A 7229-nucleotide genomic window follows, 5' to 3' on the forward strand; every position below is an offset into this window, starting at 1 on the left:
GGCTGTCATGCAAAGTTCGTTAGGCACAGGCTTTTCGAAAGCAGCAAGTGACAAACATAGTTCACACCAATAACGGCACTGAGGTGCAAAACAAGCTGTTCAAGTACGAATATCTTCCGAAGATCAGTTGACAAATCGGTTTATGGCATTGTAACGATGCTAATTAGACTAGTTAGACTATTTAAACTAGTTAGATCCCGTGAGTTTCACAGACTGAAGTCCTGATTTTGAGGCATCAATTTTTAATCCGACAGAGTTACATCAGATCTTTAGGTGCCGTACAATTTGCTTAATGTTATCAGTATCATTGGCAACCAGGACAGAGTCGCTGGTAAACAGGAGTTCTCCGACATGTCTTTTGTCTTTGATAGAGCTTTGAGTCTCAGACTTACTGAACAGTTATCAATCTACGCGAGTCTTTGGAGCTGGTCACTATTCATTACCTCTTGTAGGGGTAGGAGGAATTTGGTTGTGTCACAATAAAATTTACCCAATCCCCCCTTAGGCTCTGTAATATTCTGAGAAACCCCCCCTTAAACATACACAAACACTTCATAGGTAGTCAATTCTCTATATTCCTCACTCTATACTCTGTTAGCAACGACTGATCCCCCCTCCACTCCCCCTGAAATCTATTTTATCTCCGAACATCCTCCACCCCCACCCCACCCCCAGGCGACAGACTGGTCCCTTACCGACTTACACTTCTTAAATAAGAATTTGACAAGAGGTGTCTAAAATGGATTGAGCTTTGTATCAATGCAGAAGTCAAGAATTAGCATGTAAAATTGACCTGGAAAATTATGCTGAAATGCTGGACTTTGATTTCTTCTCTTTCTCTCTCACTCATTTGGAGTTGAAGGAAAATGTGTTCATTCGCTCTCGCAGTTTCCAATTTAAGATCGTGGTGGTTCAAATCTGTAGCTGTTTTCAAACTTAAATGTTTTAAAACACCTCATCCCTTTTGGCGGAACATCTCCCTGTAGCATATGTAGATGAGTACCCCCTGCCAGCCCATAGTTTGATTCTCAATTGGTCCGAATCAAATTGTTAGTCCGAATCAGAAACTTGTTATAAGTACAAAGTATTGGATTACAAAATCTCCTGCCTTAAAAACTTTCGTTTCCATATTTAAAAATTATAAAATATATATGTAAGCTATAATTTTTATTACATTCCTACGTGCTCGATTAAACTGAAAAAGGGACTATACTATCAAAAAAACTGCATTACCCGTGCCATCATTTCCCACCAAAAGTAATTTGAAGAGTACTACTTAATTCTGTTTTTGATAAAATCGTCAGCTAAGCTGAAAAAAAATTACAAGTTAGATTACAAACTTTGCCTAAATGATTTCCTTGGCCAAGTCCGATTAAACTAACTTTGAAAGAGAATGCAATAGTTTTTACAACGTAAACAACAAAGGAGAGCACTTTCAATTAAGCTGTTACATGTTATCTTTAAGTCGACTGACAAAAACTATCATCTGTCATTAAAATTAAACCAACATATTCTTATCTTATTTGTACGTCATTAGTTCTCGGAAAATGTTCAAAATTTTGTCTTTCAGAAGACAAAGATATTCATTAGCTACTTTATAAAAATGTAATTCAATATTCTTTGCATCCTACGGACCTCTTACTCGGAGTTGCGTCTACGCTTCCAGAAAAAGGCTTATCTTGCTATTGTATTTTAACCTTATTTCTGAAACGAACTTAACATGAACAAAAGATCAACGAAAATTTAATAATAGTTTGTCTAACGATGCCATTTTTGTTGGTGGCGACGTTTTGTCTGCCACATTGAGAGTCGTTTAGAATACAAAGTTTGATCGACAACTCATGGAGAGTAAATACAGTGAGATAATCTTCCAAACTGTTATTTATACAGTGAAAAAAACAAGCGTTAAACAATAATTCTATCCTTCATAAAAATGGCATTTTAATTGACATGCGATAGGTAACAATGGGAGCCTATCCGAGCTTTATGCCTCTGACTTAAAGGAACGGCAAAGTATCAGCCCTTCACTTCTACGTCTGTTATATTTCGATTTCCTCGCAGGTCTAAGCTCTGTAGTTTGCAGTTGCTATCAGTTAAGGCTTTACACAAGTACTTTATTTCTTTATCTCCTAATTCATTGTCTTTAATGTCTGAGCTCGTTAATGTACAGTTCTCGTTGGTTAAAGCTTCAGGTGAGTCCTTTAATACTCTATCTCCTAATCTATAATGACTGACATTTAAACTGATTAATGAGCAGTTACTGCTGGTCAGAAAAGTAAACAAGAGTATTATTCCTTCTTCCCCTAGCCTATTACAACTGACGTTTAAGTTGGTTACTGACTTGCTGTTAGGGCTGATCAGTGCATCGCACAAGAGTATTATCCTGTTTTTCCAAAGAAAGTCCCTGTGACGGTCAAATTGGTTAATTTGCAGTTGACACTGGTAGGTGCGTTACACCAGTGTGTTATTCCTTCATCTCCTAACCTACTGTCACTGACGGTGAAGCTGCATGGTTAAATTGCAGTCGCTAGCTACTGGTAAGCACTTCACACAGGTGTTTTAATCCTTGACTTTTTAAGCCACTGTCATTCAGTGTCAAGCTGTAAAGTTCACTCTGAGTAAGCGCTGATCTCAATTTCTTTGGACCTTCATCAGATATACGACTGCTAGAGAGGATTAATCTGGTTACCTTCCAGTCCCTGTCGGTGATCGCTTTACACAGTGTATCAAATCAGGGTCGTACTCTGGTGGCCACGCCTTCAATATGCCTGACGTCGAACTGTACAACGGCATACTGAGAATTACGGCCACTTCGTTCCAAACCACTTCGTTCCAAACCACTTCGTTCCATCCTTTGGTCACTTCGTTCCACCAAGTAGTCACTTCGTTCCAAAGAATAGTCACTTCGTTCCAAGTGTAAACTAAGCGTGTAAACTACTAATCTAAGATTTTTTAGAGAATTCGAAGTTAATGAATGTTAAGTTTGCTTTGCATTTGCATAACGAACGAGTAACTCCGCCATCTTGAATTGTTATAGAACTCAGTCTTTCGCGCGTTCGCATTTTCATTGTTTATGTAAGTAATTGTTATTAATTATCTACTTTACGTAGGTTTCTCCTGTTGGTCATTGCTTTTATTTATCTAGTGGCTCCTAAAGGAGCCGTTTTTTTTTGTTTGGTATACTTTATTAACTTATTTTTACAATTCTACTGGTCCATTAAGATAAGAGCAGGCCTTCAGAAGTCGTCTGGCTGACCTTTCCCCGGCCTCGTACTGGTCCCACAGCTCAAATATTCTCTGCTGTAGCTCCCTATACTTTCGTCGCTGGATTCGTCGCAGCTTCCTCTCTGATACCAGTGGTCATGGAACGAAGTGACCGGATGCTCATACTGAACATCTTCTCGTCCTCGTCCCACACTTCACGATACCAGTCCCATGGCAGTTTACGTGTAGGTAACTCGTCCATAAACAGCAGCACCACTTGCCATGCACCTCCCCTAATGTGAATATGAAGAAATGTTTGCAATTCGTATTTATCCATTGCTTCTCGAAATTTCGATTGGGGTACTGAATGATTAAGCTAAAAGGAATATAAATACTTTACTTAAAAACATAATTGCCAAAAAACCACCTATACAGATTTTTTTTTCTGCCTCAAAACTGACAAACCACAAAAAATACCTCGGCAAATTGGACACAAGAGAGCGGTGTCCACACATGAGCTAAGAGCTGAGAATTTCAAGTCTCAGAGCTGGTTATTTACACGAGGTCTAACCCAAACCGCGGTCTTACGCAAGCAAGGGGCCTCAGGAATCCTCTATAAGAGGGTTGATTTTATTAAATAAATGTCCTTCCACTATTAGCTTTATGCCCTCTTGACACTGCAGCTGTGGTAATATTTTTGCTCTGGAAATATTTTCGGGAAACTGCATTCATATGCTAGTTCAAAGAGTTATCTTGCCCATACATGAGTGACAAAAAGAAGAAGGCACAAACAAAACTTGCAATGCGAGCCAGTGGCCATTCACCTGCGCATGCTCGAGGGATAAAACGGACACCCGCTGGTCGATGCTTGATCTATCGCCGCACACTGGCACTCTTCTCCACAATAGTCCATTTTACGGTTGCGTGCTTGGTTGCCAAGCCTTTGAACAGGAATGAGGCTGACGGTGACCTTGTTATGATACAAACCTTGCTGCTTTTCAAATGCAAATTACTTTGTTATCATGCTAATTGGATACTGGTCTCTATCACAACAAGGTCACCTTCAGCCTCACTCCAAATCAAAGGCTTGGCAACTAAGTACACAACTGTAAAATGGCCTATTAGACATCAATCGAAACTTGAAATTGAAGATACATGATTGTGACCTGTCTTATTCATTCATTAAAATTGCACCAGACAAACATGAAGTGGGTGCGAAAGGGGAAGGCTTTACTGTATGAAAAAGAAAAATATCTTGAATTGCTCCATGGCGGTAGTTTAACGGTGGCAAAGTCCAAGTATGGGTGATAGACATGAGTATCTTTGTTTCAGTTAAACCGACCACCGACATGGCTAATCACACGCTGTCCTCATTACAAGAACCTTTCAAAGGACTCCATCGTTTTGTAAAATTACGTTATCAAGTAAAAACCTTGCTGATCACGAGTTATGGGCGGTTAGTTTGAGCTTAGTCATCTGAATGATTGTTATGACTAACTAAGCACTATTAAAATATACCAGTGAATACTGAAAACAGTTTGAACGCTCAGTATTTTTTTCTTTTCATTTTTTTTTTCCGAGGGGTAACGCGTGACGAAGTTCCTTTTCGCTTGGCATAGGTGTTTGACTTTCCTTTCCCTTTTCCGGCTGAAAATACCTAGCTTCTATTTGCTGTAAATTGTAGGGTCTGTCAGTAACTTGAAAGGAAGAATTAAGAGAACGAGTGACGAAGCAATCAAAGATAGATTTCCCTTTCAGTTTCAAAGAACCTTTTACAGAAATTTTCTAAAGAGTTACTGTCATTGTTTACTTGGTAGATTTGACTGGAAGTTTCTAGCACGAAGCCTTTCATTCATGTCGGCAAAACCCGTGGCGATGGAGTGAATCTAATAGAAAACTTTACATAAGGTTGCTCAATAAAATCCCAAACAAAGTTAAGAACTTAAATTTTAATATACTTTTGACATAAGCGTTTGATTTTCATGTTCTGTCTCATACTATCCCTTAAGACATGCTTTAAATCTAACTTCCTGTAACAAAACTTAAAACCAAAAAAAACCAAAATACTGAGCCAGAATATATCAGTTATAACGGGAAGGACTTTTAATGCACTAGACACGTTCCCAAAATTTAATAACAGAACAAAAATTTTATTATGCAACCAAGCGCTTTGAGATTATCTTAAACAAGTAAGTGTCAAGACTGCAAAGGAAGACGAGAGAAAAAAATTGAAAAAACAACCTTGAGATACTCTAAGCTGGTACAGATCCTCTGACTGATAAAAAAAACATTGCAGATAGTTTCAATCGATATTTCACATGAAATCGATATTTCACATGAAAGTTGAAAGGAAAAAGAATTTCGTGCAGGCATTAAATGCATTAAAGTAAAAAATCTCCTGCTGGAATTAAGAGTCTGTCCACGAGAGGACCAGGCAGGCGTGACACATGCCATCTCGCCGATTTCTTTCAAACTCCTACAGTTTATTCAAGAATCCAAAGTAGTTCGGGCTCCGGGTAGTCCCTGGGGTATTACAGCCCCCACAGCAAATACCTGGGGTAGAAGGCTAAAATTAGCTCGAAAAATGCACTTCCAACGAATCTCTCTCACACTAACAGTATGCGATGGATCTTAATCTTACTTTTGTCCAATGGTTGTTTGAGCCTTAAGGAAACGATTCCTTGAGATTGGAGTAATTTGATATAACTTCTGCCAATTTAGAGCAGTTAATCATTAACTGTGTCACGCAACTATTCCAAAATAGAAAAAAATAGGGTTTTTTAATTGCAAATATCTCCAATGGGCAACATTGTATGTCGAGAAACATACCATCACATAGCAGACCTACCCTAACACTACGTTTGTGGAGGGAAGAAATTTTGGCCTTTGAAAAAGATTCGTGATCACGTCTCTCTAAAATACGTGACCTCCGACGTGAATTTACGCAATTTTTGGTCGTAAACTGATTTTTGTTCGCTCTATATCAATTTGAGAAAGGGATCGCCGACGCAAGTTTTTGTGTTACTAATGTCTTAAAACCACAGTTGTATGGCTGCCAAGCTAAGCTCACTTATCATAGAAATTCTGTGACGCTGACAAAATCTATTGGAAAAAATTATTAAAAACTGTATGTATTTATCATACATCAAACATTACCGAACTGAGTAATGGACGTCGGCAGTTGACAGCGACGTTTGCTAAATGTAATTTACACAAATGAAACAAATTGTATACCTATTATAATTTACTCGATGCACCATAATTTTTTGTCTGTGTGAAACTTTTGAGGAGACTCTATCCAATTTTTGGTACATTACTAAACGGTTGTTCCTGTTACATTTAACCTTCAATTAAAAAAACAAAATAAAAAATAGAAAATAAAAAACTTAGCTCTGACGAGTGAGGTTGGATGTTGGATGTTTCAGATGTAGATGATCTATCAATATTCTAATTTCTGTAGAATAAGGTAGGGAGAGGTTTCTGAAAGTGTTGTTTATAAAAATAAAGGATCTTAATCGGTCCATTTTCATCGTCAGTCCCTTTTGACAGCATAAACGCCTGTTTTACTCACTCTGAAGCCAATGATTCTATAGGTCACTCACAAGGAGAAGATTATCTGACAGTCACATTTACAATTCTTTTTCTACCGACAATGAGTTTCTAGTTCTCCTCCATATTTGAAATCTCGTCTTCAGCGCTACGGCATTGTTGACGTATTGATCATATGCATCCTCCAAGGAGGTACTTACAACTCCATTCAGGAGATCGGCTTTACTTAAGGCTAATAGCCTGAAGAAATATCAATTTGAACAACTGAAAGTTATTCCTCCTTAGTAGACAAGTTTAGGCCTCACGGAAAGATACCCCACCCATGGAAACCGTAACCCCCTGAAATCTCAGACATGCGTAGATTACATTACTTTGTAACACTGCCTGATAAAAGGAACGCGGGCTCATGCCGAGGGTTGTTTACATCAAAGTTGCAGATTTGTGTTAATTAATTGCCCGCCGACTCACTGACGAGA

This window comes from Pocillopora damicornis, chromosome 10, assembly GCF_964200805.1.
Source record: "Pocillopora damicornis chromosome 10, jaPocDami1.2, whole genome shotgun sequence".
Taxonomy (NCBI): Eukaryota; Metazoa; Cnidaria; class Anthozoa; order Scleractinia; family Pocilloporidae; genus Pocillopora; species Pocillopora damicornis.